The sequence below is a fragment of the Oncorhynchus masou genome, chromosome 30 (assembly GCF_036934945.1).
Source record: "Oncorhynchus masou masou isolate Uvic2021 chromosome 30, UVic_Omas_1.1, whole genome shotgun sequence".
Taxonomy (NCBI): domain Eukaryota; kingdom Metazoa; phylum Chordata; class Actinopteri; order Salmoniformes; family Salmonidae; genus Oncorhynchus; species Oncorhynchus masou.
In genome coordinates, this window is record NC_088241.1 from 19,968,749 (window position 1) to 19,993,425 (window position 24,677).

Genomic DNA, 24,677 nt, shown 5'->3' on the forward strand with positions numbered 1-24,677 from the left:
AATAGCTGGAATTGTCAGGATTTGGCCAGGGTTGTTCCGGGTTTTGGTCACTAGATGCCCCCATTGTGCTTTTTGACCTTATGTTTTTTCCCTTGTTCCCCATTATTATTTGCACCTGTGCCTCGTTTCCCCTGATTGTATTTAAACCCTTAGTTTCCCTCAGTTCTGTGCTCTGTGTTTGTATGTTAGCACCCAGCCCTAGTGTTCTGTGTATTCTTGTCGATTCCGGTGGATGCTCTTGTGGAATTCTGTTTTTGTTTTTGAGTATCTCTTGAGGCTTTTTTGTGCTATTCCTACCACCTTTTGGATTTGCCATTTTTGTATTGAAGGACTTCTCCTTTTACTTTATTAAATACACCGTCTTAAGTACTGCTGTGTCTGCCTCATCTTCTGGGTTCTGCTGACTATTCGTGTCTCAGTTGGTTAAGTGACTGTTTCTCACTCCGGAGACCCAGGTTCGTAACCGGGTCCTGACAGAAACACAGAGCCAAAAATGAACCCAGAGGCAGCCAGTTCCCAGGACCTTTTTGCCATGCTGTCCCACCACCAGGAGACTGTCCAACGCCACGAAGCCGCCCTGGTTCAGCAAGAGGCCTTAATGGCTAGACATTCTCATCTTCTGTCGGAGATGCTGACTTCCATTAAGCAAATATCTGATCGTCTTACCCCGGCAACAGTTCCCATCCCAGTACCTCAGATTCACGTACCCATGGCAGTTAACCCCCTGGCTGAACCTCGTCTTCCACCTCCCCAACGGTTCTCAGGTGATCCAAGTGCTTGTAAAGGGTTTCTCACCCAATGTTCTCTCTCCTTTGAGCTACAACCCTCGTCGTTTCCCACCGACCGGTCTAAGATCGCTTATATCATCACCCTGCTGTCGGAAAAAGCCCTGGCCTGGGCTACTGCTGTGTGGGATGCCCATAGTTCCTGCTGTGCCAGCTACTCTGCCTTTGCTGAGGAATTCAAACGAGTGTTTCAAGGCCCAAGCAGTGGTTCTGACTCAGCCAAACAGCTCCTGACTCTCCACCAAGGTTGGCGCAGCGTGACGGACTATGCCATCCAGTTCCACACGGTGGCAGCAGCAAGTGGCTGGAACAACGAGGCGCTCACGGTGTGCTTTCTGAAAGGCCTTTCCGACACTATCCAAGATGAACTGGCCACTTGGGAACCACCGGACAATCTCGAGTCCCTGATCAAGTTGGCCTCACGCATTGACCAGCGTCTGAGAGAGAGAGAACTCAACCGTAGACCTCTAGCCCCTATCAGTCCCAGCTCTGAGTCCCCACCTTTATCCTCGCTGGCTCCATCGGAACCCATGCAGATTGGACGCATCTCCCAGGCTGAGAGAGACCGCCGGATGAGGGAGCGACGCTGTCTATATTGCGGCAAACCGGGCCATTTCCGTTCCACGTGTCCCGGGCTCCAGGGAAACGCTCTGTCCCGTACAGACCGGGGGGAACTGTAACGGGAAACATAACCTCCTCCCATCCGTCCAACTCCCGTCTGCTCATTCCAGTCACCCTCTCCTGGGACAACCACAAGCTTCACCTTCAAGCCTTGGTAGACTCTGGAGCCGCAGGTAACTTCATGGATGGTGTCTGGGCGAAGGAGAATGGCGTTCCCTCTGAACCTTTAAGTGAACCCATGAGGGTCACTACATTGGATGGAAGCCCTTTGGGATCTGGACTTGTCACTCATGTCACTACCTCCTTGCGACTTTCAGTTTCACAACACCAGGAATTGATGAACTTTCATTTGATCTCCTGTTCCGAGTTCCCTCTCGTCCTTGGATACCCCTGGCTTCACAGCCATAACCCTCACATTGACTGGTCTATGGGCACTATCAAGCAGTGGGGTCCTACGTGCCAAGCTACTTGTATTTTCCAGAATTCCCCGAGTTCTACTCCCGAGTCTTTAGAATCCATTGACCTGACCCGAGTTCCCGAGTGTTACCATGACCTCAAACTGGTGTTTAGCAAACAGAGGGCCACCATGCTACCACCCCATAGACCTTACGATTGCCCCATCGACCTGTTTCCGGGCACTTGCCCCCCCAGGGGTCGGATCTTTTCCCTATCTCCACCCGAACGAGCTGCTATGGATACCTACATCAAGGACGCTCTGGAAGCAGGCCTCATGCGTCCATCCACCTCCCCGGCGGGAGCAGGGTTTTTCTTTGTGGCCAAGAAAGACGGTGGATTACGTCCTTGCATCGACTACCGGGGACTTAATGCCATAACCGTCCGTAACCGTTACCTGCTACCCCTTATGGCCACAGCCTTCGAGCTGCTCCAGGAAGCAGTTGTTTTCACTAAGCTTGACCTGCGGAACGCATACCATCTTGTGCGGATCAGACCTGGTGACGAGTGGAAGACCGCTTTCAACACGCCTACTGGTCACTATGAATACTTGGTGATGCCCTTCGGCCTGACCAACGCCCCAGCGGTGTTCCAAGCGCTCATAAACGATGTGCTTAGGGATATGCTTAACATATTTGTGTTCGTTTACTTGGATGACATCCTCATCTTTTCGAGCTCCCTTCAAGAACACACTAAGCATGTCAGACAAGTACTCAAACGCCTCCTAGACAGCCATCTGTACGTTAAGCCGGAAAAATGTGAATTCCATTCATCCCGAGTACAATTCCTGGGATTTGCAGTGGAACCCGGTCGAGTCCAAATGGACCCCAGGAAGGTAGGGGCGGTAGCGGATTGGCCCACCCCCAAATCTGTTAAGGAAGTTCAGCGTTTCCTGGGCTTCACAAACTTTTACCGCAAGTTCATCAAGAACTTCAGCTTGGTGGCAGCCCCTCTCTCAGCTTTAACCAAGGGTGGCAATGCAAGGTTTTTGTGGGGAAGAGAAGCTGAGACGGCCTTCCAAGGACTCAAGCAGCGCGTTCTCTCTGCTCCCATCCTGATACTACCGACTACGGATGAACCATTTGTGGTGGAGGTAGACGCATCAGAGGTTGGTGTTGGAGCTGTCCTGTCTCAGAGGGTGAAGACAAGAAGCTTCATCCGTGCGCTTTCTTCTCACACCGGCTTACCCCGACTGAGAGGAACTACGATGTGGGGGATCGTGAACTCCTAGCGGTTAAGATGGCATTGAAGGAATGGAGACACTGGCTCGAGGGGGCTTCTCACCCGTTTCAAGTGCTTACGGACCACAAAAATCTGGAGTATATCCAGCAGGCGAAGCGGTTGAACTCTAGACAAGCTAGATGGTCTCTTTTCTTCAATCGATTCCAGTTTATCCTCACCTATCGGCCCGGGTCAAAGAATCTCAAACCGGATGCCCTGTCCCGAGTCTACGCTCCTGCCATTCGAGATGACACGGACATGCCTGTCCTTCCTGCTGCTAAGATTGTGGCTCCGATCTCGTGGCAAGTTGAGGATACCGTGAGACGTGCTCAAGCTAGCGAACCGGACCCGAAAGGAGGTCCTGCTAATCGGTTGTTTGTCCCCAAGGCAGTGAGGACTCAGGTCCTTCTGTGGGGGCACTCCTCTCGCCTCACCTGTCATCCGGGCGTAGGTCGCACCTTGGAGTTCATCCAGCGTAAGTTCTGGTGGCCTACCATAAGAGAAGACGTTGCCACTTTCGTCAATGCCTGTCCCGTGTGCTGCCAGGGCAAATCTTCTCACCTCCGCCCTCAAGGACTCCTTCACCCTTTACCTGTTCCCCACAGACCCTGGTCCCATATCTCATTGGACTTTATTACTGGACTTCCTCCATCCCATGGCAATACTACTATCCTAGTCATAATCGACAGGTTTTCAAAGGCGGCCAGGTTCGTCCCTCTGACTAAGTTACCTTCTGCCAAGGAAACGGCTGAGTTGGTAATTAATCATGTGTTCCGAGTCTTCGGCATTCCTCAAGATATGGTTTCTGACAGAGGTCCCCAGTTCGCCTCAAGGTTTTGGAAGGCCTTCTGCCAACTCATGGGGGCTTCTGCCAGTCTATCTTCAGGGTACCATCCGGAGTCCAACGGCCAAACAGAGAGGATGAATCAAGAGCTGGAAACCACCCTCCGATGTATGACTCGTGACAACCCGTCCACATGGTCATCCTTTATTGTTTGGGCCGAATACGCGCACAACACCTTGCGCTCCTCCTCCACTGGTATGTCCCGCACAGTGTCAGTTTGGCTATGCTCCTCCATTGTTCCCGGACCAGGAGGCAGAAGTCAGAGTGCCTTCAGCCTTGAAGTTCGTCAGACGCTGTCGGCTTATGTGGAGGAAGACCCGTCTTAATCTTATGCGTTCCTCACAGAGGTACCAACAACAAGCCAACAGACGTCGCCGTCCCGGGCCTACCCTGCGCCCCGGCCAGAGAGTCTGGCTCTCCACAAGAGACTTACCTCTACGGGTGGAGTCTCGCAAGCTGTCCAAAAAATACATCGGTCCCTTCAAGGTTGCCAGGAGAGTTAACCCAGTTTCTTATAGCCTACACTTACCCAGATCCCTTAAGATTAATCCCACATTTCACATTTCATTGTTAAAACCTGTTGTTTTTTCTCCCCTTGTCCCGGCAGACAGACCTCCCCCTCCGCCTCGTGTCATTGGAGGCCAGCCGGCTTATACCGTCCATCGGATACTGGATTCCCGCCGGGTGCAGCGGTCCTGGCAGTATCTGGTGGACTGGGAAGGCTACGGTCCCGAGGAGCGCTCCTGGGTTCCTGCCAAAGACATCCTGGACCCTGACCTCATTCGTCAGTTCAGGGCCCTCCACCCTGAGAGAGCTGGTAGGAACGTCAGGAGCCGTTCCTAGGGGGGATTCTGTCAGGATTTGGCCAGGGTTGTTCCGGGTTTTGGTCACTAGATGCCCCCATTGTGCTTTTTGACCTTATGTTTTTCCCTTGTTCCCCATTATTATTTGCACCTGTGCCTCGTTTCCCCTGATTGTATTTAAACCCTTAGTTTCCCTCAGTTCTGTGCTCTGTGTTTGTATGTTAGCACCCAGCCCTAGTGTTCTGTGTATTCTTGTCGATTCCGGTGGATGCTCTTGTGGAATTCTGTTTTTGTTTTTGAGTATCTCTTGAGGCTTTTTTGTGCTATTCCTACCACCTTTTGGATTTGCCATTTTTGTATTGAAGGACTTCTCCTTTTTACTTTATTAAATACACCGTCTTAAGTACTGCTGTGTCTGCCTCATCTTCTGGGTTCTGCTGACTATTCGTGTCTCAGTTGGTTAAGTGACTGTTTCTCACTCCGGAGACCCAGGTTCGTAACCGGGTCCTGACAGGAATACTAGCTTAGGGTTGTTACATAGAGGAGAATGTCATCTGCATATAGGGAAATCTTATTTAGAGTATCTTTAGTATTATAGCCATGTATTGCTGCATGAGATCTCATCGCCTGAGCGAGAGGTTCAATAATTGGGGCAAAGAGCATAGGCGACAGCGCACAAGCCTGCCTTGTCCCTCTGTAAAGGTTAAATCGAGGTGACAATGATTGGTTAGTGAGTATTCTTGCACAGGGTTTCCTATATAAAAAATCTCCAATATTACATTTCTGTAGGACCTTGAATAGATAGGACCACTCAACTTGGTCAAAGGCCTTTTCGGCATCAAGAGATATAACGGCAAGGTCCACATTAGGTAACCTCTGAGAATACATGTTGAAGAGGCGCCTGAGATTTAAGAATGAGTTTCTGTTGGGGATAAAGCTGGTCTGGTCCGAATTGACCAATTAAAGTGCCAAGCCTGTTAGCCAGAGTTTTTGCTAAAATCTTTTGGTTTGTATTAAGGAGGGATATTGGTCTGTATGATCCTACCTCTTCTGGATCTTTACCCTTCTTATGTATAGCTGTAATGAACGCTTTGTCCAAAGTAGATGGGAGAGCTCCATCCTCATTGGCCTGATGATTCGCAAAGTTAAATCTGCGTCTGGGGAATTACTCTCTTCCCCCAAAGACATCAATGACAGATTCCGTCAGTTTTACGAGACTCTATATACATCTAAAGCGGATCCTAACCCCTTAATTATGCAAAACCTTAGAATAAAAATAATAGACACAATGTCTGGCTGATGCCAAAAAAGCACCCTTGCTGAGACCGTTTAATACGGTTTCAGCCGTTAGGGTACAGTATGGATTCAGTCCATGAACAGACCCGAACACACAATGACAAGGCACTCTAACCCGTACAGGGATTGGTGTATATTCCTGGATAAACTTCTCTGCGTCCAAAATCGAGGAGACCAAATCTTCTCACCGGAAGGCGGGGTAATGATGGAGTTTGTAGAGTTTGGTCATGACATCTCTGTAGCCGGCGCGATGCTTTGCCACACCGGGCACATAATCCTCATTGACACGGAAGGGGTGCCCTTTATGTAACAGATAACCCCTCATTCGAGCCTTGCGCAGGATAAGATCCTTGGTCTTGAAACTGTGACAACAGATGATTACTGGACGAGGACATTGGCCCGGTCCAGTCACTGTGAAAAGGGCGCGATGTGCACGGTCCAGCTGGGGATCCGAAGCCAAAACATCTGGTACCATTGCATCCCTCAATAGCATGGCGAAGAAGTTGGTGGGGCGAGAGCCAGCCTCCACTCCCAGACCAACAACGCGAAGGTTATGACGTCTGGATCGGCCCTCCAGGTCGACCACTTTCACAGAAAGCCTCTGCACACTATCCTGCAATGACGTGAATAGCTTCTCTAACTCCTCTATCCTACCAGCGTTGAATTCAGAAGCTTTCTCAAGGTCCACAATACTCTGGCCCTGCGAAGCGATCGTTTGAATGGTGCTCTCGATTTTGGTGTCCAGTTGAGCAATAGTAGCCTTAAGATCCTCAGCTATAGCAACATGTAGTTCTCCCAAAGCCAGGGTAAGTTCTGTAAGTGTCAAGTTGTTACCTGTGCCTTCCGCCATGTCGGTCTCATTGTTTGGTGGGATTACTCTGCATTTCCACATAGAAAGATACAATATTGTATTAGAAAGCAACGTTTGTTGTAAAAAGTGCCAAAGTAGGTTAAGTTAAATTATTTCGCAAAAGAAGTTAAAGGAGCCTCTCACACACAGCCGTGTACTCCAACATGCTAGCTCCACCCCCCAACATTGATTTCTTTCATCACATTCCCAGTGGGTCAGAAGTTTACATACACAAGCTAATTGAGTGTAACTGAGTCTGGTTTGTAGGCCTCCTTGCTCGCCTACGCTTTTTCAATTCTGTCCACAAATTCTCTATAGGATTGAGGTCAGGGCTTTGCGATGGCCACTCCAATACCTTGACTTTGTTGTCCTTAAGCCATTTTGCCACAACTTTGGAAGTATGCTTGGGGTCATTGTCCATTTGGAAGACCCATTTGCGACCAAGCTTTAACTTCCTGACTGATGTCTTGAGATGTTGCTTTAATATAGCCACGTAATTTTCCTCATGATGTCATCTATTTTGTGAAGTGCACTAGTCCCTCCTCCAGCAAAGCACCCCCACAACATGATGCTGCCACCCCCGTGCTTCACGGTTGGGATGGTGTTCTTCGGCTTGCAAGCTTCCCCCTTTTTCCTCCAAATATAACGATGGTCATTATGGCCAAACAGTTTTATTTTTGTTTCATCAGACCAGAGGACATTTCTCCAAAAAGTACGATCTTTGTCCCCATGTGCAGTTGCAAACCTTATTCTGGCTTTTTTTATGGCGGTTGTGGATCAGTGGCTTCTTCCTTGCTGAGCGGCCTTTCAGGTTATGTGATATAGGACTCATTTTACTGTGGATATAGATACTTTTGTACCTGTTTCCTCCAGCATCTTCACAAGGTGCTTTGCTGTTGTTTGAAGGTAGGCCTTCAAATACATCCACAGGTACACCTCCAATTGACTCAAATTATGTCAATTAGCCTATCAGAAGCTTCTAAAGCCATGACATCATTTTCTGGAATTGTCCAAGCTGTTTAAAGACACAGTCAACTTAGTGTATGTAAACTTCTGACCCACTGGAATTGTGATACAGTGAATTATAAATGAAATGTCCTAACCGACTTGCCAAAACTATAGTTTGTTAACAAGAAATTTGTGGAGTGGTTGAAAAACGAGTTTTAATGACTCCAACCTAAGTGTATGTAAACTTCCATAATCAAACCCATAAATGCTGATGCTCCAGATTGTCTAAAGAAGGCCAGTTTTATTGCTTCTTTAATTAGAACAACAGTTTTCAGCTGTGCTAACATAATTGCAAAAGGGTTTCCTAATGATCAATTAGCCTTTTGAAATTATAAACTTGGATTAGCTAACACAATGTGCCATTAGAACACAGGAGTGATGGTTGCTGATAATGGGCCTCTGTACGCTTATGTTGATATTCCATTAAAAATCAGTCGTTTCCAGCTACAACAGTCATTTACAACATGAACAATGTCTACACTCTACATAGGATCAATTTGATGTTATTTTAAATGGACAAAAAAAACGTGTTTTTCTTTCAAAAACAAGGACATTTCTAAGTGATTGAACTACACAATAGAGTACAGTAGCCTGCATACCTGTTTGCTGATGGAAGGTTTAAGCAGGTGCTGTTGCTGTGGTTGTTGCTGTTGCTGCTGCTGCTGCGATTGCTGTATGGTCGTTGTAGTGCCTCCCTGTGGCCCCTGGCTCTCCCTGGCAGAGCTCTGCTGGTGGGGCAGTCCAGGGGCTGTGTTGTCTTTGACCGACAGCTGTTGCCGCGGTGCCTGTTGCCGACCTCCGTAGCCCGACTCTGGCGATAGGTTGGCACTGGGCGGTCGTGTCTTAGCAGATGGTGTGGGAGCAGCAGCCGCACTGACAGACAGCTGATGGGAGGTCTGTGATTTGACGCGTTGAGCGGAAGGCGGGGCGATGGAGCTCTGGCGAGCGGGCTGGACTGTGGAGGGGGGTGTGGCCAGGGAGGAGTGGGAGGTACCAGTCTGAGAAGCCATGCCCATCTGCTGTTGAAGATTATCCTAACAAGGACAATTAGAGAACACCAAGTTATCCTGGCCTTCAACTTGTTTCAGATGTTTACATTATGCTAATTCAATTAATGTAGTCTACAAACAAATGTTGACTTAAATTATTATCATGTAGGAGAGACAAAAAGGCTAATTTGCACAAAAGTAGAACATGATTGTAAACACATTCTTGACCTTAAGTTAATCCATACCTGCCCGTGCATGGACAGTTGCCGCCGTGCGTAATCAGCCCTGCTGTAGTCGTCACTATAGCTGTGTGAGTGGATAATGGCTGGCTGCCCCAGGTGCCCTGCCCCGGTCCTTAGGGTGGACAGGTCCTCGCTGCGGGAGAACCCCCCGTGGGCAAACTGGGGGATGTAGGCCTGATGCGAGCCTCCGGGGTCAGGCTCCGGGGCCAGGAGCAGGGGCGGCGGGAGATGGGCCCTGCTGTGCTGGTGGTGAAGGTGGGGTCCATCTGCAGTGCCGGTGGCCAGGTGAAACAGGGGGTTCTGGAAGGAGAGCGGGTATCTCAGGGCGGCGGCCTGCTGCTGCTGCTGCTGGGACAGCGAGTCGGTGGTGGTGCCCATCTGGCTCAACTGGCTCAGCCGGAGGCCCCCTGACATGCTGGATCCCCCCGAGCCAGCCGAGTGGCGGCCCCCGGCCCGGAGCTGGCCGCTCAGGCCTGAGCCCAGGCCTCCTCCACCCTGGCTGCTGAGCCCTCCGAAGCTGCCCATGCCGGTGATGGAGGCCTGGGAGGAGTTGAGCATGGCCACCGACTGCAGGTTAGACACGCTGTTCATTGTGGAGTCCTGGAGGTCCATCATAGATATACACTTTATTGACACTGAGCACCTAGACTAGATTGATATAGCTAACACCCTTGTGTAACCAATTCTAAAGTGCCAATAAGTTGATCAAGTGTTTTATCTATTGAGAGGGGTGGTTGTATGCCTGAATTGCATGTCCCATGACTTACCACTAAGGTACATGCATCATTTTCCTATGAGCGCATAGCTGCCATACTATCCTGCAGTCGTCTGCCAGACTTGGTTATCACATGGAAAGGAGATGTGCAGTTTACATAATTTCCTGTAGAACATGGTTCCTAACATATCTTAATGCTATCAAAACTCTAGAATTCAACTAACCTTGTGGTCTGGCTCGGTGATATCGGAGCTACTGGTGCAGTAGGCAGGGCTGGATCGGGCCAAGGGAGGGCGGGTTACATAGAAAACGTCTTTGGAGGCTCGATGTGGGTGATCGCGCTCTTGGAAACTCAGCTGAGCATGAGCACGAGAGGGCATGACCCCCCCACCGGACACACCAGATGTAGGGGAAGGCAAGCGAGTGATATCTATGGAGCTTAAGAAAGGCAACAACACATGGCAACAGATTGGAGAAGACGATGACAAGGTTATAGGTGTATTACAAGTTTGGCATAAAAGCCACAACCCAACTACAGCCTTATGGCAGGAAAAGCAAAACCGTTACAAACGTACCAACCAACCATCCTACTAGGGCTGTTTTCCCCAACACAGATTAAACCTAATCCTAGACAAAAAAGTATGTTCAAATGAAATTCTCCATTCAGAGTGCTTTTTTTGTCCAGGACTATACTTAACCTGTTTCCAGGAAATAGGCCCATAGGATTTGATAAAGCCAGAGCACTACCTGTTGAGATCCTTCATCATGAGATTCTGGAACTCTGAGGAGACTCCCCTGTGGAAGCTGGGTCGTGAGAGCAGCCTCTCCGTCTGTCTCTCATGGACTCTATCTGTCTGGTTCTGGTGGCTGGGCTGCCTCTGCAGGTGGGGGTTGCGCAGGGCCATGCTGATGTCATTCAAGAGGCGGGGCAAGGGACCCAGTTTGATAATGGCATCCTGTGGGTTAGGGTTAGAAGACTGACATGAATACAAGTTAGCAATGACAATAGGAAAAGCATTCAAATGTTTACATTTTAGAAGTATCTTATTCTTGAAAATTGCAAGTATACTTAATCATTCCATTCATTCTACTGACTCATACTTTCAGATTACTGGTGTGTCAAGACCATACATAGTTATTTTATTGTACTGATTCCTAATTGGACTCAATCATTATTGAATAACACCACATTGGTTATCTGTAACTTGTATTTTTTTATTGGTCATATATTGTAGAGGTTATATTGTTAATATTTACCCTGATCCTCCCTACCTTGCTGAGCTGGGCCATGACCTCCCAGAGGAGGCTATGCAGTATAGACAGCTCCCTGCCCAGGTCGATGTAGCCCTCGAAGCCCCCCGCGTTGCTCACACTGTCCAGGTTGGAGATCTCATAGAGGAATTGTTGCATGGAGCCCCACTCCATCTCTAAGAACTCATTCATGAAGCACATGTACTCCTCTTTCATACCAAATCTGAGGGAGTGAGAGAGTGAGAGAGAGAGAGAGAGAGAGAGAGAGAGAGAGAGAGAGAGAGAAGAAGAAGAAGTCAAAATGCTGTATACTCACAGAGATTACATCATTGGCTGGTTTCCCGGACACAGAATTAGCCCAACCCTGGATTAATAACTAATAAGCACTTTCAATGGAGAATCCACATTGAGCACACTTTTTAGTCCAGGATTAGGCTTAATCTGTGTCCTGGAAAAATACTAAATATTACAAAAGTTTTAGCATAAGCATAACATTATAAGTTGTATTGAATGAATGAACTGACTTGGAGAAGTTGGCCAGGTTCTGCACCACTTTGGAGATGAGGCTGAGCGTGCGAGATGTCTGCTCGTCTGGGTACTCCTGGGTCAGGTTGAACAGGGAGGGGGACATGACGGCCGGACACAGGAAGCGCAGGAAAAGGGAGCCGCTGATTAGGCGGTCTGCGATGTCCTCCCTCCCCCTCTCCGCACAGCGCACCCTCCACGAGGCAAACACCTCCTTCAGCTCTCGAGGAAACACACTGCAGAGAGATACAAATATTCAGTGTGTTATTATCATTTGATAGGATATTCTGCTTTAGTCAGGCAGTGTATCCCAACAACTGAATGCAAATCTGATGTTCAACAATCAAAATTCTGTAAATAAGTCTTTGGGTGCTGTAGCCCAGGAGTAATCCTGGTTGAATGAAAAAAATAGTAAGTCTACTGACCAATGGGAGTTGACGATTTTGCAGAGTGCCAGTTCGCAGCACATGCGGAGATTGGCTTGGTGATCTGGAAGGACAGAGGGTGGTGTCCTCATGGGGTCCACCTCGCAGTTCTCTTCTGATTCGTACAGTGCCCTTATAAACTCCCCTGAAACAAACACAATATCACTGACCATTAGGCAAACACAGAAAGATAATGAATATATCACAGCAAGAACAGTTCAACAACATGTATTGAGTGATTAATGTGAAGCATTCGAAGGCCACACCTATTGCATCCTTGAGGTACTTATGTCCAATCAGCTTGAGGTACTCTTCTATGGCTTTGGTGGCCAGAGTGTTCTCTCTGAAGATAAGGTGTTCTCGGTCTATGAATCTATCTACCTCACACATCGCCATGTCGAAAGAAAATCCTGGGAAAAAAACAAAACGTCAACATAGCATAGACTTTATTTTTAAAACATTCATTTATAATCTATTGGGTACACTCAAATTCAATGTTGAGGATATAACGCATATCCTCAGGTCAGAATGTAATTTGTTATCTCTTTTGGCTTATGGTTTGGTAAGAAAACCAAGAAGTGGTCAAACTAGTGTTCATTTTGTAGTTCATAGTGCCTGAAAGATAGAATCCGCAGGTTGTGGGCGCCTCCATGCCGCCCCACTTCTTCTGTTGTGTTTTCACTTTGAACGAAAACAAGGGGATGGAGCCCTGAGCCGCCTTGGGCTGGCCTTCTGGGCAAGGTGTGTCTTCGCACTAAATCCTGTCTACTCAAACAACCCTGCTCCGGAGCTGGAGAGGAAGTGAAAGTCACTTGCAAGCTACAGTCGCCAGAAACAAATACAGAGCAGACAAAGCAAACAAGCTAGCTAACTTGCTTGCAGATAAACTGTCCTGGTAGCAGGGTCAGCATTTTCAGAAAATGTAGACAGAAACAAGCATCATTCTCAGTTCTTGGATCTGAATCAACTCGACCCCAAAAGAGAAAAAGAAGCACGAAAAAGACTGCTCATGACCAATCCAGAAACCGGATAAACATTGTAATTAATTTTGAAAGGTGGAAGAGTGTTGCCGAAATGGCCACCATCCTCATGAACAGGTAGGTAAGTGTTGGGTAGCGTTTTTAGCCTGTTTTTTTTAGCTACATTAGCTGCTAACCTTTGTGTTAAATGTTCAAGCTTGCTAACATGGCTACTTAGCTAGCTGACATCTTTTGTATTTGGACTGTTTTGAATCTAATGATAACTAGCAACATCATGTACACACTGCATAAACCACACAAGATGCCCAATGCCTTTATTTCAACTAGCTAAAGCTAGATATGCAGATCGTTGACATGATAGTGTGTTTGGTTTGTAGATGATAATGCTAGCTAGCTAGATGGTTGACAGCATTTTCAACCTAGGACCACCCAAACAATGCATCATCTAGCTATACATTCGGCACAGTGACATCACACAAACATTTATTTCTCAGGGAGATACTGGTGGAGACAGTCTGATTTCGAAGGGAACCTGAGGTTGTAGAAGTTGTGGTTGTGGAAAATTCCAAAAGAGAGGTAAACAAATGCTATGGAATGTTTTGTTACGTTTTGTGATTCAATAATAATTTGATTGATAATCGACCAATGGAAGCGATGTTTGCCTGTTCAGCACATTTCCTACATAGCATGGCATTGAGCCCTACCATGAACGGCCCAAATTCAAGGACTGAATGAATATCCAGTGTGGCCAGTAAAGTAAACAATGGCTCGTCTGCATGACATATTGGTAGAACATGAGCCATCAAGTAATAGGATGGTGACATTAGCATGACACATGTTACACTGGTTACATCACAACACCACATCCTATGTATTGAAAGAATAACGGTAATGACACTGATCTATTTGGCAGTAATGCCCCCCCCCCCCATTTAGCAGCTGTAGACAACAAAGCATGGTGATTTGAGGTGGTTGAACTAATATAAGGTGCATACATTCTCACTATAATGTACTCATGTTCCATCAATATTATGTTATCAAATCAAAAACAGCATTTATCTGGTATATACACAGGATACAGTGAGGTAGGTGTATACAGGAATATGACCTTGCATTGTACCGTGTACTACTGAAGTAACAACTTGTTTAATGTTTCATGCCAATACTTACCTTTGCTTTCCCCGTGCTCTGTAATATGTGGACCAGCGCACAGGCCACCTCTTCTTTACTCTTCACGCTCAGTAGAGGCTCCAGCACCGCACACAAAGTCCGGTAGTTATTGGTAACATACTCGGCAAACTCCTTGTACAGCTCCATGGGCAGGATACTCATGGTCTGGTAACGGGATTTGAGGCGTAGGGAGGCATTGATGATCTTGCCCCCTGCTTGCCCCTTGGCCAGGACGCTAGGCTGGATGACCGGGTACCACTGCTCCACAAACTGTCGGCCCGTGATGCTGGAGATAGGGATACTGACCAGTCCCAGGTATGTGCTCTTTTCCTGATAGAAGAGGGGAAATAAGGCATAAATCAGACAAACTTAATGTGGGACTTTGTGGTCAAGAATTATGGGGCCTGGGCCTTTAAGAAAGAGGAGAAAAAGAGGATAGTAATGAAACAAAAGTATATTTATTCCTAATCATTGGACAAGCTGCTGTCGTTAAACCACAGCTTTAGCCAGCCTGCAAAAATGTAATTTTAACCAGTTTTATCCAGTTTTGCACACTGGTGAGAGAGTTGTCCCTTCACCTTGCGTCTCTTCTTGTCAGTCTCCTTGTAGAGATGAAGGCGTAGGTTGCGGACGGCTGGCAAGTTGTTGAACTCAAAGTGCTCGCCCCAGAACACGGTGTCAGTCCGGGGCTTGCTGGTGGTGCGTGCGTAAAGCATGTCGTCCAGACAAAGTTCGCAGTAGTAGCGCTTCTTGGCGGGAAGTTCCCGCGCCTCGATGATCCAGAGTTTCAGCACGTTGTCCACCCTCCGACTGTTGTCCTGAAGAGGGTTCGAAGAGAGGGTGGCAAAAGGACAAGGCAGAACAGGGAGGAAAGAAAACCAAAGGGGAAAAGAGCAAAGAGAAAAAGAAAGCCAAAGGGAGAGGGAGGGTTGAGTGGGTTAAGAACAGTGGTGTAAAGTACTTAAGTAAAAATGCTTTAAAGTACTGCTTAAGTTGTTTTTTGGGGTATCTGTACTTCACTATTTATATTTAACTTCACTACAGTACATTCCAAAATGTACTTTTTACTACATTTTCCCTGACACCCAAAAGTACTTGTGACATTTTGACATGAAAATGGTCCAATTCACACATTTATCAAGAGAACATCCCTGGTCCTCCCTACTGCCTCTTATCTGGCGGACTCACAACACACAAATGCTTCGTTTGCAAATTATGTCCGAGTGTTGGAGCGTGCCCCTGGCTATTCGTCAATAAAAAAATACAAGTGTGCTGTCAAGATTGCTTAATATAAAGAATTTGAAATGGTTTATACTTTTGATATTTAAGTATATTTTAGCAATTTAATTTAATTTACTTTTGATACTTAAGTATATTTAAAACTAAATACTTTTAGACTTTTACTCAAGTCGTATTTTACTGAGTGACTTTCACTTTTACTTGGGCCATTGTATATTAAGGTTTCTTTACTTTTACTCAACTGACTATTTGGTAACTTTTCCACCACTGATTAAGAACAGTCTAAGAACAATATGCACACATATGGATAGAGATAAATTATATAACACATATGTACTGGAAATACATTAGATAACACATATGTACTGGAGACATGAGAGACAGAAAGTGGACGTGTGATTGGTAATGTTGCAGCAGAGAGCTGCATTTTCTGAACATGTTTACAAAGAGCCAACTATGTCTGAAATCCCCCCCATGGGAGGAGAGCGTGCTGTGCAGATTGCACAGAGTGATGTTTTAGTCAGGGGTGACTCATTTTAACTAGTCTGAAATGCCACTGGATCGCTCAGCCCCGGCTTAGCTCAGCTCTTAATACCGAATTTCGATTGCTAAGTATATCACCAATTTTCCAAAGTTGTTATTTCTTAAGTACTCCATTGGTATGCCGCCTGACAATAAATGCAGACGTCCGCCGATACAACCCTTTCAACTGTTCATCATGAATTTCAATAGGAAGAAGAATCACGAGCGTCTGTCTGCCCAGCGATGGTTGCGAAATTGAATGAACGTCCTGGTCTCTATCGACGTCGCACCTCGTCTTATCTCTCCCATCATCTATCGTGTTGGAGATTCTTGAGGGTGCAGAGGATATTTTGCAGCCCCCGTGTCGAGTCCTTGGAGCCCCGTGATTCAGGCCAGGAACCCTGCAGTCACAGCATCTGGATGAGTCAATCCACCCGGGCTGATGTTTCCTCTCGGTTTGCCTTTAATACTGCAGCTCCCTTGCTGCCAACGAGAGCAGTTATCTGTCTCACGTAATGGCTCTTTTGATAAGAGGGAGGGGAGGGAAGGGGCCTATTACGCAGACCTAGGAGATCAAGCTGAGCTGAAATTAGAAGATCTGTTTTCATCAACCGCATCTAAAGTGCTGAGTTTGCGTCTTTTTAGTTCTTTATTTAACTCGGATGATAGTGTAGAAGTGTTTTAATATGTACTGTATTTGATCACTATACATTACAGACATGGACAAACAGAAAGCACATGGAGGTTACAGTAAACAAAATGAGGAAATGCTCAGATTGACACAGACATATTGAAGACAGGGGAGAAGGAGGGAAGCACTGACAGACAGAGAAGTAGCTTAATTTCTCGTCCTTGTTTCCCCACCTTGTTGGGTTTGACAGCTCTCTGAAGATTCTCGATCCATTTGTCTCTCTCTGCACCCGAGCGACATGCAAAGCACTTGGTTCCTGAAGCCGTAGTCACCTGAGGTTACCAACGGTAACATCAACAGCCACAACCATTAGCAACTTGGGAGAAGATGACAAGTGGCATAACAACGTCCTTTAAATCATAGAGACTTGTGTCATGTACACGTCGGCTATGGGAAAGTGAGCCATGCAGTGAAAGCCGTTATCACAACAAATTTTCTGTGACAAATCAACTTGGGACATGAGCTCATTTCGAGCCGCTTGTTGGCTTTCTTTTTGATATCTTTTCCACAGATAACTAGATTTAAAAAAAATCACAGCCTTATTCAATAAATCCTTTTGTTGATGCCAATGGAGAGACTTCTACCCAACATTAGTACCATTAGTAACAATAGTAGACAGACCTGGGTTCAAATGCTATTTGAAATCTTTAATATGTGTTAATGTGTTTGCTTTAGCCTGCCCGGAGTGGCAGATGGGCAGGATTTGAACTTTATTTTCTTCTATTGGTTCCAGTGCACCAGGCAAGCTCAATCAAGCCCAGCAAAGTTATTTGACATGATTTCAAATAGTATTTGAACCCAGGTTTAATTAGTAGCACTATCTGTGTTCATTGTGTGTGTGTGTGTGTCGTGTCAGCGTCACCTCGAAACAGTACTCCTGTCCCAGGATGCTGGAGTGGACGGGCTTGATGATGGCGTCCTCATCCAGGGTGAGGTCCAGCGCCTCGGCAGCGCTGCTGGGAGACAGCAAAGACTCATGGGAGTGGGACTCTTTGAAGCTCTGCATCAGGCGCGTTCTGGGTGGGGAGCAGAGACACAGTGAGAGGAGCAGAGTGAGTCCCATACATTACATTACACCGCATCAAGGATACAGTACACAGCATTCTGAACTGTGGTTATGAAGGGTAACTCTCCCACAGCCAAACAGCCACATATACACTACCGGTCAAACGTTTTACAACATGTCACTGTCACGCTCTAATCTGTTTCACCTGTTCCTGTGATTGTCTCCACCCCCTCCAGGTGTCGCTTATTTTCCCCAGTGTATTTATCCCTGTGTTTCCTGTCTCTCTGCGCCAGTTCGTCTTATATGTTTAGTCAAGTCAACCAGCGTGTTTTCCCCCATACTCCTTTTGCTATTCTCTTTTTCTAGTCCTCCTGGACGCGCGGCTGGGGGCTCGATTCCTTCCATGTCGTGAGTTCTGGATGTACTCTGCTCGTCACTCCTCCGCTGGTTTCAGCCCCTTTCAGTGTGCTCTGGGTTTTCAGCCAGACCTGGCTCAGTGGATCACGGGCCAGACTGAAGCTCCTGCGGTTGATGAGTGGTTCAGGTGCGCAGAAGTGTGGAGCGATGCCCACGTGAGACTCCAGCCTGCCGTCCACCGTCAAAAGGAGCAGACAACCCCCCCCCCCCGTTCCTCTAGCAGGAACCTCCCACTCCACCTGTCCTGCAAGAAGCTGAGCCCCCGGTTTGTTGGGCCATTCAAGGTTCTCCGGAGGGTCAACGAGGTGTCGTATAGGTTACAGCTTCCCAATGACTACCGTATCTGCATCACCGCCTGGTATGGAAACTGCTTGGCATCCAACCGCAAGGAGCTACAAGGGCAGTGTGTATGGCCCAGAACATCACTGGGGCCGAGCTCCCTGTCATCCAGGAACTCTATACCAGGCGGTATCAGAGGAAGGCCCTAAAAAGTCATACTCTTCTTTCTGCTTTTGGCAAGTGGTACCGATGCGCCAAGTCTGGAACCAACAGGACCATAAACAGCTTCCACCCCCATGCCATAATACTGCTAAATAGCTAGTCTGTGTAGCTATTGGTTAACTATTTCACTATCTGCATTGACACTTTTTTTGCATCTCTTATGACTCATCACATGTGAGCTACTGTTTATTATCTATCCTGTTACCAAGTCACTTTATCCCTACCTTTATCCTGTACATATCTACCTCCATTACCTCGTTTCCTTGCACATCGACTCAGTACTGGTACTCTGTGTATATAGCCAAGTAATCATTACTCATGGTGTGTCTATTCCTAGTGTTATTACTTTTCTTTTTTTCTCTCTGTATTGTTGGGAAGGGCCTGTAAGTAAGCATTTCACTGTAAGGACTACACCTGTTGTTTACGAAGCGTGTGAAAAATACAATTTGATTTGATAAGGGGGATGATTAAGTCAACAAGGCAACTGGCACCATGTGGCCCAAAAAATGCAACCACTGTCAATATTTTTCATTTGAATGTCGGTATACACTTCTTGCACTAAAGGGACTCCCCTCTGTTTATAGCTCCCTACAATCTCACTAACAAATCGAACTGTGATAAGGGGACTGGAATACAATCAGTCATTGAGGGCACAGAGAGCTAGAGATCTTTCATAACGGCAGGCCCAGAGGAGTTTTTCTGAGATACACTTGAGCATATCTGATTCTGAAAAAATGAGAAACAGCACGCAACCATTCTGCTTTTCATGCCAAAGGAATCCGTCTGTACTCACAAATTCTGTGTTATGTGAGCGTCAAAAGAGGTCACATCAAAAAACAATGCGCTGCAAGTCTCACAATGGGTCTAATTGTCAACTGAAGAAGTAAACACATTAGCATTCAATTAGAGTTTCACTGGATTAGATTAGATTTGAGCATAACCACAATAGTGTTACCACGATAGTTCTTGGACAACAAAGCTACATTTCTATTGACAGCCATACTGTACATGCATAAGGCACAGAGCAACACGTGAATCGAATTGTCCATGACGCTTGCCCGCCATGCCCGCCCACACTGACTTATACATACAGACACATACACACCGATTATGCCACAATGCCACTGAACTGAAGAGGAGACAGATACAGAATGACAGAAAGGGGAATGACAGTGACCACAACACAGAAAAAGCAGAGAAAAGAAAGTAACAGTCTCCCTACTATGATGTCCCTGATGCATCCAGCTCTCTCGCGTTCTCCCTGTGTCACTGTTTTTGTGGACATTCACTCATAGCGTACATCAGAACATTGAATACTTACAGTGGAGTAGGAGAGAGAGAGAGAGAGAGATAGGAGAGAGAAATAAAAATAGATCCAAAGAAATGAGTCAGAATGAGAGAAATAAAGGACAGTGGGGGAGGTCAAGAAAGGGAGGGCGAGAGAGACAGAAGGAGAGAGAAGGAGAGGGGGAAGATGGTGGAAGAGTACCTCTCAGAGGAAATCAAGTTATGTAAACTAGGGTAATTTAGAGAAGAAGGGAGTGACAGGGTTGATGAGAGACTAAGAGAAATGCAGTTGAAGTCTGAAGTTTACATACACCTTAGCCAAATACATTTAAACTCAGTTTTCACAATTCCTGACATTTAATCCTAGTAAAAATTTCCTGTTTTAGGTCAGTTAGGATCACCTCTTTATTTTAAGAATGTGAAATGTCAGAATAATAGTAGAGAATTATTTATTTCAGCTTTTATTTCTTTCATTACATTCCCAGTGGGTCAGAAGTTTACATACACTCAATTAGTATTTGGTAGGATTGCCTTTAAATTGTGTAACATGGGTCAAATGTTTCGGTTAGCCTTCCACAAGCTTCCCACAATAAGTTGGGTGAATTTTGTCCCATTCCTCCTGACAGAACTGGTGTAACTGAGATAGGTTTGTAGGCCTCCTTGCTCGCACACACCTTTTCAGTTCTGCCCACACATTTTCTATGGGATTGAGATCAGGGCTTTGTGATGGCCACTCCAATACCTTGACTTTGTTGTCCTTTAGCCCTTTTGCCACAACTTTGGAAGAATACTTGGGGTCATTGTCCATTTGAAGGACCCATTTGAGACCAAGCTTTAACTTCCTGACTGATGTCTTGAGATGTTGCTTCAATATATTCTCGTAATTTTCCTACCTCATGATGCCATCTATTTTGTGAAGTGCACCAGTCCCTCTTGGAGCAAAACAACTCCCCAACATGATGCTGCCACCCCCGTGCTTCACGGTTGGGATGGTGTTCTTCGGCTTGCAAGCACCCCCCCCTTTCCTCCAAACATAACGATGAACATTATGGCCAAACAGTTCTATTTTGTTTCAGACCAGAGGACATTTCTCCAAAAAGTCCCCATGTGCAGATGCAAATCGTAGTCTGGCTTTTTTTATGGCGCTTTTGGAGCAGTGGCTTCTTCCTTGCGGAGCGGCCTTTCAGGTTGTGTCGATATAGGACTCGTTTTACTGTGGATATAGATACTTTTGTACCTGTTTCCTCCAGCACCTTCACAAGGTCCTTTGCTGTTGTTCTGAGATTGATTGCACTTTTCTCATCAAAGTATGTTCATCTCTAGGAGACAACGCGTCTCCTTCTTGAGCAGTATGACTGCTGCGTGGTCCCATGGTGTTTATACTTGCGTACTATTGTTTGTATTGATGAACGTGGCTGATTTCTTTTGATTTTCCCATGATATTAAGCAAAGAGGCACTGAGTTTGAAGTTAGGCCTTGAAATACATCCACAGGTACACCTTCAATTGACTCAAATGATGTCAATTAGCCTATCAGAAGCTTCTAATGCCATGACATAATTTTCTGAAATTGTCCAAGCTGTTTAAAGGCACAGTCAACTTAGTGTATGTAAACTTCTGACCCACTGGAATTGTGATACAGTGAATTATAAGTGAAATAATCTGTCTGTAAAGAATTGTTGGAAAAATGCACAAAGTAGATTGCCAAAACTATAGTTTGTTAATAACAAGAAATTTGTGGAGTGGTTGAAAAAACGAGTTTTAATGTTTAATGACTCCAACCTAAGTGTATACAAACTTCCGACTTCAACTGTATGTCTGTTCTGTGGCCATACGGCTGTCTGATGGTTGCCATGGAAACGTCAGGACTTTTTAAAATGAAATCTTCCATTGGTATTCTCCATGTATTAAGCAGTCATAAACGATGTAGTATGTAAAATGGGAGTGCAGCGGCACTGAAAGGGGCGGTTGTGAAACAAACACTTACTGTCAAGGCTTACTGGTTTCATTAAAGCTAGGAGTAATAGTAAAACACAGTACATGCCACATTGTCCTTGAAAGGTATCCAAAATAGACACAAGAAAGCATCTTTAAGAGTCCCACATACATGTGGACACACAGGTAGGAGTGTACACACACACACTTAGAAAGACAAGTTAAGTGCCTGCCTGACCTGCTCCGGAACAGAGAGAGCAGGGAACACACGCACACCCTCACAGAATCACACACAGACACACACAGAGACTCGTACCTGTCCTGGTCGGCACTACGGAAGCGGGGGAGGATCATGTGTCGAAAGCTGCTGGTGCGGTCCAGTTTGGGCTGACTCTTAGCCCTCTTGATAGAGCCCTTCAACCTTCTACTGAGGAAACTCTGAACAGGGCAGCCATGGCGAGAGGGAGGAGGTGAAGAATGAGAGGGTGTGAAACAGGGATGGAGAGAGGGAGGGGACACAGGAAAGGAGAAAGATCAGAGTTGTCGAGAGGGGGAATAGGGTGAGTAAGGAAAGATCGATATTTCGTGCCCAAAATGGATTGGAAGAAGAACAGAGGACATATGTGATTTAGTGAATGACAGATGAACGAAGGGGGAGAGCAACAGAAAGATTTATTGCATATTATATCAGTCATACATCCACAATACAGCAGTAGTAGATTAGTGTAGTATCATCTGGTAACCAACAGTGGGTGGTGTTGTGCCATAAATATACCCACAATCCAACAGCATACACTGGACCTCAGTAAAAAAAGGAGCTTCATATTGCAGTGCAGTTTTGTCCTGTGCTTCCATGCAACCATATTCCCCTGATTTTAATCAGCTGATTTAGTCAGTATATAACACCGGTCTTATCTAACAGGCTGTGTGTTGATACTGTGTCTTTTATAAGAAGTGCTGACAGGGAGAACAGGGCTTCAATAGTAGAATGAAAATCAATGAATGATGTCATTCTCCGCAACATGCAGTATAAGGTTCCATACAACTACTATGCAGCCTTTTCCTCTCAGAGTGGAAGGAGAGACATGCTGCTATTGTATCTGAATAATAACAATGCTTTTTATGACAGTCTTACAATACTGAATCAGCTGAATTCAACCTCTCTCCATGTCTAAAATCCACTCAGATATCAATCTGCACATTACACATCAACATTGAACACTACATTCTGCGAGGAATTGGTCTGAATCGAGACCAACCATTCACTTTTTGTGAGCTTTGTGTCACTGAAGTCTGTTTTAAAGAAGTGACTAAAAATTTGACTCATTTGCTGACCGTCACAGTAACCGACTGCTAGGACTAGATAAGTCATTCTGGCTTGATTAGCCGGCCTGTCTGACACTTTGAAGCCTCATACAGTCAGAAGAACTGAATCACAGTGGTGGATCACATTTGGCATAAGGAACAGAAAATTCCATAGCATTTGGTAAAGGACGTAACGTTTAGTTTACAGGGGGTTTCTTCACCACATACAGAGCCATCTGAGTCATGTACCTCGATCGAAGGAAGAGGTGCGATATGGCGTCCGGTCACTGCGCTGGAAGCGGCAACCCTCCAGTCCCCGGCCAATTAGAAGAAGGGGGGGAGTGGGGGAGACTAAGGGACAGGCAGGGGGAGAGGGGCAGCGAGCGAGGGAGAGGGGGAGTACTGACCCCTTTCTTGTAGTGTTGCTGAGGGCAGGAGTGGCCATGGGTGAGGGAGGGGGAGAGGGCGAGGGGGAAGGGGAAGGGAGGGGTTCCACTGGCCCTGCGACAGGTGTGTGGTGGGGAGTGGGAAGGGAGGGAGAGAGAGAGGGACGGGGGGAGCGAGTGAGGGCGGTAGGAGGGAGGGGTACTCACGGATTGTCGGAAGGGTTGGGGAGGGGCAGTGGGAGGGATCTCCATGCTTGGCTGCTTCACGTTGGCTATGCTCTTCCGCCGGGTGCGAGCGTTCTCTGAGAGAGAGAGGGAAGAAGTCAGGTAAGAGAAAGAGAGAGAGAGAATCCAAAAGACAGGGAGCGAGAGAGGGCATGGTCTTGACATGTGTGTCAGCGGGGAGACGGGGCGAAAGAGAGAAGATACACAGGGTACATGCATACGGTCAGGGGAGATAGGAAAAGTGTGAAAAACTGACAAGTAACGTGAAAAAAAACAAGGTGAAGTGAAGATAGTGTGTATAAAATTGCAAGGGAGAGAGCAAGAGAGCAAGGTTAAGGGTGAGAGAAGCAATGCGATGATAATGTCCCATTAACCCTGATCTCCATCATCCCCTACTTCTCCTCCTACCAGGAAAATGAGGGATGTAGATGGAGAGCTGCATGGGAAGGAAGATGAAAGAGGAGGGCATAGGAGGGGTGAGGTGAGTGAGTTGAAAGGGATGGGTTTTCTGCCTGGCCGTTCGACGAGGCAAACGTTAACAATCTGCACTGAGTGTGTCTGGGGAGGGGAGAGAGGAGGCAGGGACCAAGGGAGGGGAGCAGGGGTGAGCATTCACAAACAAAGCTCCTATTGACTTCCGTCCGTGAGTCAGTCCCTAATGTAGTGAATTAGGCAGTAAGGGAATACACTCTGTACTATCCATGATGGATGGCAGAGGAGACCAGTGGCCGGACAGTAGAGAAGATGGATCACACAAGCCCACTCTAACACTGTACTATCCATGATGGAAGGCAGAACCCACTGGACACAGACGTCAATTCAACATCTATTCCACGTTGGTTCAAAGGAATTCCGCTGAAATGACGTGGAAACAACATTCATTCAACCAGTGTGTGCCCAGCGGGAGGAGACCAGTGGCTGGACACAGGAGAAGATCTGTGAAAGGCAAGGAGAAGTTAACTAATGTACTCAGTATCATGGAAAGA

The 24,677-nt window shown here is 46.5% G+C and overlaps 1 long non-coding RNA gene and 1 pseudogene across 1 annotated transcript; one reads left to right on the forward strand and one right to left on the reverse strand.

The window, feature by feature from the left end:
- Nucleotides 1-24,677, reverse strand: part of LOC135522287 (ras/Rap GTPase-activating protein SynGAP-like) — a 114,151-nt pseudogene that overhangs the window by 25,717 nt on the left and 63,757 nt on the right.
- LOC135522288 (uncharacterized) lies at nucleotides 12,819-17,560 on the forward strand. The gene is made up of 4 exons (XR_010452668.1): nucleotides 12,819-13,125; nucleotides 13,503-13,584; nucleotides 14,215-14,493; nucleotides 17,487-17,560. It is a non-coding gene; the product is annotated as an uncharacterized LOC135522288 (long non-coding RNA).